The sequence below is a fragment of the Pithys albifrons genome, chromosome 1, assembly GCF_047495875.1.
Source record: "Pithys albifrons albifrons isolate INPA30051 chromosome 1, PitAlb_v1, whole genome shotgun sequence".
NCBI lineage: Eukaryota > Metazoa > Chordata > Aves > Passeriformes > Thamnophilidae > Pithys > Pithys albifrons.
The window spans coordinates 83,397-93,772 of record NC_092458.1 but is presented as its reverse complement, the minus strand read 5'-3'; the positions used below and the strand labels follow the sequence as shown (position 1 = coordinate 93,772).

Sequence of the window (10,376 nt, the reverse complement as noted above, 5' to 3'; positions counted from 1 at the left end):
CTGGGGATCTCCTGGGACCCCCCAGAAACCCCCAGACACCCCCAGAGACTCCCAGAGACCCCCCAGGGACCCTCAGACACCCCCAGAGACTCATAGAGACCCCCAGAGACCCCCAGAGACTCTCAGAGATCCCCCAGGGACCCACAGGAACCCCTCAAAGATCCACCAGAGACCCCCAGAGACCCTCAGGGACCCCCCAGGGACCCCCATAGACCGCCCAGAGATCACGAGATGCCCCCCAGGGACCTCCAGAGACCCCTCCAGAGATCACGAGAAACCCCTCCGAGACCCCCAGGGACCTCCAGAGACCCCCAGGGACCCACCTTGGGACCCCCAGAGGACCCCAGGGACCCACAGGAACCCCTCATAGATCCACCAGAGACCCCCATAGATCCCACAGAGACCTCCAGAGAACCCCAGAGACCACCAGAGATGCTCCGGAGACACCCCAGAGACCCCCACAGAGATCCTCGGTGCCCGAAATGTCGTCCCTCGGACAACCCCCTTGGGGACCCCCGGTGCCCGAAATGTCGTCCCTCGGGGAACCCCCTTGGGGAGCCCCGGCGCCCAAGGTGTCGCCCCTCGGCAACCCCCCCCTTCGGGGACTTCCGGCGCCCGAAATGTCGCCCCTTGGGGACCCCCCATTTGGGGAGCCCCGGTGCCCGAGGTGTCGCCCCTCGGCAACCACCCCGTGGGGAGCCCCAGTGCCCGAAATGCCGTCCCTCGGCCAACCTCCTTGGGGACCCCAGAGACCCCCAGAGGACCCCCCCAGGGACTCCACAGGGACCCCCAGAGACCCCAGAGATTCCCAGACACTCCCAGGGACACCCAGGGATCCCCTAGAAGCTACAGAGATCTCCCAGAGAACCCTCAGTTTTCCCCAGAGACCCCCCAGAGACTGTCAGAGACCCCCAGACACCCCCAGACACCCCAGGGACCCCCCTAGACCTCCAGACACTCCCCAGGGACTCCCAGACGCCCCCACGGACCCCCAGGGCCCCCCCAGGGACCCCCCAGAGACCCCCAGAGACTCTCAGAGACCCCCCAGGGACCCCCAGAGAGCCCACTGGGACTCCCCAGGGAACCCCAGAGACTCCCCATAGATCACCAGGGACCGCCCAAGGACCCCCGCAGACCCCCAGACACCCCCAGAGACTCCCAGGGGCCCCCAGAAACTCCCAGAGATCCCTCAGGGACCCACAGAGACCCCTCCGGGACCCCCAGAGACTCCCAGACACCCCAGAGACCCCCCAGGGACCTCCAGAGACCCTAGAGACTCCAAGAGACCCCCAGAGACCCCCACGGACCCCCCAGGGACCACCAGACACCCCCCAGAGATTCTCAGAGACCTCCAGGGACTCCCAGACACCCGCCGAAACCCCCCAGGGACCCCCAGAGACCCTTCATAGATCACCAGGGACCGCCCAAGGACCCCCACAGACCCCCAGACACCCCCAGAGACTCCCAGGGGTCCCCAGAAACTCCCAGAGACCCCTCAGGGACCCGCAGAGACCCCTGAGGGACCCCCAGAGACTTCTAGACACCCGTCAGGAACCCTCAGATGCCCCCAGAGACCCCCAGACCCCTCCAGGGACCCCCAGACACCCGCAGAGACCCGCAGGGACCCCCAGGGACCCCCAGAGACCCCCCAGAGACTCTCAGAGACCTCCAGGGACTCCCAGACACACGCCGAGACACCCCAGGGACACCCAGAGACCCCCAGACACCCGCCAGGGACCCTCAGACACCCCCAGAGACCCCCAGAGACCCCCAGAGACCCCCAGAGACCCTCCAGAGACCCCCAGAGACTCTCAGAGATCCCCCAGAGACCCCACATGGACTCCCAAGGACCCCCTAGGGACTCCCACAGATCGCCAGAGACCCACCCTGTGACCCCCAAAGAACTCCCCTGGGGATCTCCTGGGACCCCCCAGAAACCCCCAGACACCCCCAGAGACTCCCAGAGACCCCCCAGGGACCCCCAAGGACCCCCAGGGACTCATAGAGACCCCCAGAGACTCTCAGAGATCCCCCAGGGACCCACAGGAACCCCTCAAAAATCCACCAGAGACCCCCAGAGACCCTCAGGGACCCCCCAGGGACCCCCATAGACCGCCCAGAGATCATGAGATGCCCCCCAGGGACCTCCAGAGACCCCTCCAGAGATCACGAGAAACCCCTCCGAGACCCCCAGGGACCTCCAGAGACCCCCAGGGACCCACCTTGGGACCCCCAGAGGACCCCAGGGACCCACAGGAACCCCTCATAGATCCACCAGAGACCCCCATAGATCCCACAGAGACCTCCAGAGAACCCCAGAGACCACCAGAGATGCTCCGGAGACAACCCAGAGACCCCCACAGAGATCCCCGGTGCCCGAAATGTCGTCCCTCGGACAACCCCCTTGAGGACCCCCGGTGCCCGAAATGTCGTCCCTCGGGGAACCCCCTTGCGGAGCCCCGGCGCCCAAGGTGTCGCCCCTCGGCACCCCCCCCTTCGGGGACTTCCGGCGCCCGAAATGTCGCCCCTTGGGGACCCCCCATTTGGGGAGCCCCGGTGCCCGAGGTGTCGCCCCTCGGCAACCACCCCGTGGGGAGCCCCGGTGCCCGAAATGCCGTCCCTCGGCCAACCTCCTTGGGGACCCCAGAGACCCCCAGAGGACCCCCCCAGGGACTCCACAGGGACCCCCAGAGACCCCAGAGATTCCCAGACACTCCCAGGGACACCCAGGGACCCCCAGGACGCTACAGAGATCTCCCAGAGAACCCTCAGTTTCCCCCAGAGACCCCCCAGAGACTGTCAGAGACCCCCAGACACTCCCAGACACCCCAGGGACGCCCCTAGACCTCCAGACACCCCCCAGGGACTCCCAGACGCCCCCACGGACCCCCAGGGCCCCCCCAGGGACCCCCCAGAGTCCCCCAGAGACTCTCAGAGACCCCCCAGGGACCCCCAGAGCGCCCACTGGGACTCCCCAGGGACCCCCAGAGACTCCCCATAGATCACCAGGGACCGCCCAAGGACCCCCGCAGACCCCCAGACACCCCCAGAGACTCCCAGGGGCCCCCAGAAACTCCCAGAGATCCCTCAGGGACCCCCCAGGGACCCCTCAGGGACCCCCAGAGACTCCCAGACACCCCAGAGACTCCCAGAAACCCTCAGAGACCCCCCAGGGACCTCCAGAGACCCCAGAGACTCCAAGAGACCCCCAGAGACCCCCACGGACCCCCCAGGGACCACCAGAGACCCCCCAGAGATTCTCAGAGACCTCCAGGGACTCCCAGACACCCGCCGAAACCCCCCAGGGACCCCAAGAGACCCTCCATAGATCACCAGGGACCGCCCAAGGACCCCCACAGAACCCCAGACACCCCCAGAGACTCCCAGGGGTCCCCAGAAACTCCCAGAGACCCCTCAGGGACCCGCAGAGACCCCTGAGGGACCCCCAGAGACTTCTAGACACCCGCCAGGAACCCTCAGATGCCCCCAGAGTCTCCCAGAGACCCCCAGAGACCCCCCAGGGACCCTCAGACCCCCCCAGAGACTCATAGAGACCCCCAGAGACTCTCAGAGATCCCCCAGGGACCCACAGGAACCCCTCAAAGATCCACCAGAGACCCCCCAGGGACCCCCAAAGAACTCCCCTGGGGATCCCCTCGGATCCCCCAGAAATCCCCAGACACCCCCAGAGACCCCCAGAGACCCTCAGGGACCCCCAGAGACTCCCAGAGACCCTCAGAGACCCTCAGGGAACCCTCAGGGACCCCCATAGACCGCCCAGAGATCACGAGATGCCCCCCAGGGACCTCCAGAGACCCCTCCAGAGATCACGAGAAACCCCTCCGAGACCCCCACGGACCTCCAGAGACCCCCCAGGGACCCACCTTGGGACCCCCAGAGGACCCCAGGGACCCACAGGAACCCCTCATAGATCCACCAGAGACCCCCATAGATCCCACAGAGACCTCCAGAGAACCCCAGAGACCACCAGAGATGCTCCGGAGACACCCCAGAGACCCCCACAGAGATCCCCTGTGCCCGAAATGCCGTCCCTCGGCCAACCTCCTTGGGGACCCCAGAGACCCCCAGAGGACCCCCCCAGGGACTCCACAGGGACCCCCAGAGACCCCAGAGATTCCCAGACACTCCCAGGGACACCCAGGGACCCCCCAGGGACCCCCAGGACGCTACAGAGATCTCCCAGAGAACCCCCAGTTTCCCCCAGAGACCCCCCAGAGACTGTCAGAGACCCCCAGACACCCCCGGGACCCCCCTAGACCTCCAGACACATCCCAGGGACTCCCAGACGCCCCCACGGACCCCCAGGGCCCCCCCAGGGACCCCCCAGAGACCCCCAGAGACTCTCAGAGACCCCCCAGGGACCCCCAGAGCGCCCACTGGGACTCCCCAGGGACCCCCAGAGACTCCCCATAGATCACCAGGGACCGCCCAAGGACCCCCGCAGACCCCCAGACACCCCCAGAGACTCCCAGGGGCCCCCAGAAACTCCCAGAGATCCCTCAGGGACCCGCAGAGACCCCTCAGGGACCCCCAGAGACTTCCAGACACCCCAGAGACTCCCAGAAACCCTCAGAGACCCCCCCTAGGGACATCCAGAGACCCCAGAGACTCCAAGAGACCCCCAGAGACCCCCACGGACCCCCCAGGGACCACCAGAAAGCCCCAGAGACCCCCCCCAGAGACCCCCCAGGGACCACCAGAGACCCCCCAGAGATTTTCAGAGACCTCCAGGGACTCCCAGACACCCGCCGAGACCCCCCCAGGGACCCCCAGAGACCCTCCATAGATCACCAGGGACCGCACAAGGACCCCCACAGACCCCCAGAGACTCCCAGGGGCCCCAGGAAACTCCCAGAGACCCCCTCAGGGACCCGCAGAGACCCCTGCGGGACCCCCAGAGACTTCCGGACACCCGCCAGGAACCCTCAGATGCCCCCAGAGATCCCCAGAGATCCCCAGAGACCCCCAGACCCCTCCAGGGACCCCCAGACACCCTCAGAGATTCCCAGAGACCCCCAGGGACCCTCAGAGACTCTCAGAGCCCTCCAGGAACTCCCAGACACACGCCGAGAAACCCCAGGGACCCCCAGAGACCCCCAGACACCCGCCAGGGACCCTCAGATGCCCCCAGAGACCCCCAGAGATCCCCAGAGACCCCCAGACCCCTCCAGGGATCCCCAGACACCCCCAGAGATTCCCAGAGACCCCCAGGGACCCCCCAGAAACTCTCAGAGCCCTCCAGGAACTCCCAGACACACACCGAGACACCCCAGGGACCCCCAGACACCCGCCAGGGACCCTCAGATGCCCCCAGAGACCCCCAGAGATCCCCAGAGACCCCCAGACCCCTCCAGGGACCCCCAGACACCCCCAGAGACCCCCAGGGACCCCCAGAGACTCTCAGAGATCCCCCAAGGGACCCCACAGGAACCGCCAAGGACCCCCTAGGGATCCCCACAGGTCCCCAGAACCCCCCCCTGTGACCCCCAAAGAACTCGCCTGGGGATCTCCTGGGACGCCCCAGAAACCCCCAGACACCGCCAGAGACTCCCAGAGACCCCCCAGGGACCCTCAGACACCCCCAGAGACTCATAGAGACCCCCAGAGACCCCCAGAGACTCTCAGAGATCCCCCAGGGACCCACAGGAACCCCTCAAAGATCCACCAGAGACCCCCCCAGGGACCCCCAAAGAACTCCCCTGGGGATCCCCTCGGACCCCCCAGAAATCCCCAGACACCCCCAGAGACTCCCAGAGACCCCCAGAGACCCTTAGGGACCCCCCAGGGACCCTCATAGACTGCCCAGAAATCATGAGATGCCCCCCAGGGACCTCCAGAGACCCCTCCAGAGATCACGAGAAACCCCTCCGAGACCCCCAGGGACCTCCAGAGACCCCCAGGGACCCACCTTGGGACCCCCAGAGGACCCCAGGGACCCACAGGAACCCCTCATAGATCCACCAGAGACCCCCATAGATCCCACAGAGACCTCCAGAGAACCCCAGAGACCACCAGAGATGCTCCGGAGACACCCCAGAGACCCCCACAGAGATCCCCGGCGCCCAAAATGTCGTCCGTCGGGAACCCCCCTTGGGGACCCCCGGTGCCCAAAATGTCGTCCCTCGGGGAACCCCCTTGGGGACCCCCGGTGCCCAAAATGTCGTCCGTCGGGAACCCCCCTTGGGGACCCCCGGTGCTCAAAACTGTCGTCCCTCGGCAATCCCCCCTTGGGGATCCCCGGCGCCCGAGGAGTCGCCCCTCGGCAAACTCCCCCTTGGGGAGTCCCGGCGCCCGAGGTGTCGCCCCGCGGCAACCTCAACCCGATGACTCTCGGCGCCCGAGGTGTCGGCCCTCGGCAACCTCGCCTTGCGGACCCCCGGCGACCTAGGTGTCGCCCCTCATCACGCCCCTCCTTGGGGACCCCCGGCGGGCATTGGAGGTGGTGGGGGCTGGACTACGATGCAGTTCTTGGACATGTCCGCCAGGCGGGGCAGCGCAGCTGAAGGGCCGGCGAGGGCGGGATTCGAACCGGCGTTTTTGGCAGCGGTATCTGCATCGCTACTGCGCACGTGCGGATCAGAGAGCTTCGGCGGTACTGCTCATGCGCGGAGTACGGCTCGCCGTCGGTACTGCTCATGCGCGGAGTACAGCGCGCCGTCCCAATTGCGCACGCGCGGAGTACAGAGCGCTGTCGCTGCTGCGCATGCGCGGAGTACAGAGCGCCGTCTCTGCTGCGCACGCGCGGAGTACAGCGCGTCGTCGCTACTACGCATGCGCGGAGTACGGAGCGCCGTCTCTACTGCGCACGCGCGGAGTACAGAGCGGTGTCGCTATTGCGCATGCGCGGAGTACCCAGCGCCGTCGCTACTGTTCTCGCGCGTAGTCCGCCTCTCTGTCTCTCCTGCTCGATGCCACATCCCGTGTTCGTTCATGGCGCTGTTTTCCCGCACCTGCCGCAGCCGGTGCCGCGGGAGCGCGCGGGGAACATCCCGCCGCCGGTGCGGCTGCTCCAGAGGCGTTCCTGGAGCGCGGCGCCGGCACCATCGCCCGCAGCGCCGCCGCCAAGATCGTGAGTGCCGGGGCCGCGGGGCAGGGGCTGGGCTGGGCTGGGCCTCAGTGGCACTCCATGCACGGACAAATACTCTGCGTGCAGCTCGGTGGGTGCTTTCCCGTCCTGGGGGTGAGGTGAATCCTGGGCTCCTGTGCTTTTGTCAGCCGAGATGGAAAATTCCTGCACTTGGTTTTGGCAAGTGGCAGTTTCCCAGAATTTTCTTACCTTGTTTGCTTCCTGTGGAACATGTGGACCAGCAGAACTCTCAGGGCTTGTGTTCAGAACAGGCTTGAGGAGAGTGAGTGAGTGAGTGAGGGACTGAATGAGTGAGTGAGTGAGTGAGTGAGGGAGTGAATGAGTGAGTGGAGTGAGTGAGTGAGTGAGTGAGTGAGGGACTGAATGAGTGAGTGAGTGAGGGAGTGAGTGAGTGAGTGAGGGAGTGAGTGAGTGAGAAGGAGCCACAACGTGTCTTGTGAGTGAGTGAGTGAGTGAGTGAGTGAGTGAGAAGGAGCCACAACGTGTCTTCCTTGTCCTGCACTGCAGGATCAGAATCCTGGTTTAGGTTAGGGATGCTTTTGCACTGTTGCGTGTCTTCGATGGTCAGAGCCAACTTTCTGCTGGGCCACTTAGGAAGAACAGTTGCCTAGAGCTTCATGTTTGCTTTCCTTGCAGCCTGGAGTGTTGGGGGGATTCCTGAAGCTGATTGCCTTGAAAGCCAGTGATCCCCAAGGCTTTGACCTGCTAAACAGCATCATGGAGCATATGCCCCCGTGAGTATGAGCTCAAATTGCATTCAAAACTGACTTCTGTGGGCTTTGGTTCTGCAGTGTGCAGTCATGCCAAAGGTTAACACTTCAGGAGCAAAAATGTCACATTTATCAGTTAAAGAGATGGGAACAACTTTCTCTGTGTTTTCTGTAAAGTGACAGCACCAGTCAAAGCCCACTGTGAACTGAATAACTGTTCTTTTAAATTTCCAGTGAATCTCAGTTGACTGGTACAGGAAACAGGTCTTCATTCTGCTATTCCAAAGACTTCCAAGTTTCAAACCAACAAAACTTATCAAAAGTAAGTTCCTTGCTCTGAAAAGCTCCAGTGTGACACGAGTGGTTCAGAGTGTGCAGTTGCACAGATCAGGCATCCTGTACATGGGTGGGACTCTGGTGGCTCCAGGGACTTGCTCCAAATGCTCTGTAGTCAAGGGGACATAAAGGGCAGTGGCCACAGCAGGTGACACTCCATGAAAACTGAGGGAATGGAACTAAAGGACTTGTGTAGTTCTCCTCCTTTCCTGGTGTGTGTGATGTCGTTACTTGTCTGAAAGTGTCTCCATTTAATCTCCAGCTAATAGCAACACACTTGCCCTGCCACACAGCACAGCCATTCTGACCACTGCTCTCTGCAGTTTGTGTTCATGCTGGGAAACATTCCATGCTTTTGTGTCATTTTGGCCTTCATGGGAATAAAGTTATGAGGAAGGGTTTACGTTCCTCTGTCAAAGCTGTGACACATTGTTGAAATCATCCCCAGGCAGATGGCCATGCTGATGAAATTCGTGATGTTATCTCTACACAGATCACACAAGGTCTGTTATTAATCCTTTAAAATCTGCTTGATGCCTCCTGTAGAGGAGCAAGAATTACAGGGTTCTTCCAATGGTGTTCCACCAACCAAATGGAAGTGGTGCTTCCAGCGTTCCACGTTTCAGTGTTGTGGTGCCCGAGAAGATGAGCAGTTTTTAGGCAAACTTTGGAGCAGCAACTTAATGCCCTTCAGTAAAAGGGAACATTTATGAAGGCTGCCCTTTCTGTCTCCTTCTTAGAATGCATTTTGCTGCTGACTCTAAAGCAATTCTCTTGTTTTCATCTGGAGTTTTACTTCATCCTTTTTCTCGTTGCTTTCTCCTCTTCATTAACTAGTATGGCACAGGAAATGGGGCATGAGCTCTGCAGGAAATACTTGGCAGCATACAGCCAAAGGGAGTGTGTTCTGTTGGCTTGGGTTGTATTTCAGGCTGCTGTGCAGTTTTTGCCTTTGAAGCAGGAAAGAGTTGTCTCTCTGGCTGAAATGGCAAAGGAGGTTTGGCGCTAATCTGACTGCCCGGGTGCCTCTCCTTTTGGGGTTCATTTCTGATTTTCTGCCCACAGTTCCTCACTGATAGTTCAAGTTACTGATCTCCTGAGCGGGTCATAAAAGGGAAGGATTGCTGTCTCTGGTTTTTATCCTTTGTAAAAAGTTTGTATGTGCAAACATCTATGTAAGAGGGCAGCAATTGTTAAGAAACAAATTGTCTTGTGTTCTCTGTTTCCTGGTGCTTTGTGTGGTTTCTGCTTTTCTTTGGTCACCATAGGGTGATAAATTGTTCTAAGATTTTCTCTAAATGTCACACTAACATGTTTGGAATGGTTTTGCAGAAAATGATGATTCCTGAAATCCAGAAAGAGTCTGGGACAAGTTGAAAAGCAGATCCGTGCTGTTGGCATCACCAAGACATTAACAGAATGTCCTCCCGTGATGGACACTGAGTACCCCAAGCTGTGGTAGGTGCCACACTTCTTCAGGGTCTGCTGGTGATGCTGTTGGAGGTCTGGAAAGTAGGAGCTTTCACCAGAATAGGCCCCTCCAATAAACTCCTTTGGCATTTCTTCAGGCCCACTGTTGTGGTGAGACTCAGCTTGAGGCTTTTCATACCTTTTCATCCTTCACTGCACAAAGGGAAGTGTGTTTTCAAAGCAAATGGCAGAGCTGGTTTGAGATGTGTTTGAGCCTGGATTTGGCTGAGTAGAGCTCCACTGAAGGGAATTAGGCTACTGTCAGCTTGCATTCCTTCTGGAAAGCTGGGCCCACTTTTGACTTGTAACTGTCCTAGTCAGGAGGCCTGAGAATACTCACAACCTGACAGGCTGTAGTGTCTTAGCCTGAAAGTGGAATCTGGGGGAAAGCTCTGGAGACTGAAAGGCAGTCCAGCAGTCTGGGGGCTCAGGTAGCCTGAACTGATTGACAGTAACCGGATCCAGGACTGGAACTCTTTTTGAATGTACTTAGAGAAAAGCTGTAATCTGGAAAAGAATTGCTATTCTTGGGTTTGTATCACAGCAATTTGAGCTGCTAAAAAATGAGGGCATTGCTGATGCTGTTAATATGAGCAGCTGCATTGTGCCTGGAAAGGACCCAGACCCACAGTCCTAGTGCAGCTTCCCTGGGACAGGGACAGTGCCAGGAGTTAAGCAAGTCCCTGCAAAGGGGTTCCAGGTAATCTGAGCGTTCTTGTGAAGCACAGGCTGTCCTCACCTGTTCACTGTTC

General features: G+C 60.8%; 1 long non-coding RNA gene across 2 annotated transcripts; it reads left to right on the top strand.

Annotated features, from left to right (window-relative positions):
- Positions 1 to 6,921: 6,921 nt before the first annotated feature.
- Positions 6,922 to 10,014, top strand: LOC139668793 (uncharacterized). Of its 2 annotated transcripts, XR_011697200.1 has the most exons (4): positions 6,922 to 7,090; positions 7,745 to 7,842; positions 8,053 to 8,140; positions 9,487 to 10,014. It is a non-coding gene; the product is annotated as an uncharacterized lncRNA (long non-coding RNA). The 2 variants fall into 2 exon arrangements; XR_011697154.1 differs by lacking the exon at positions 6,922 to 7,090 and having other exon boundaries at positions 7,670 to 7,842.
- The last annotated feature ends 362 nt before the right edge of the window (positions 10,015 to 10,376 follow it).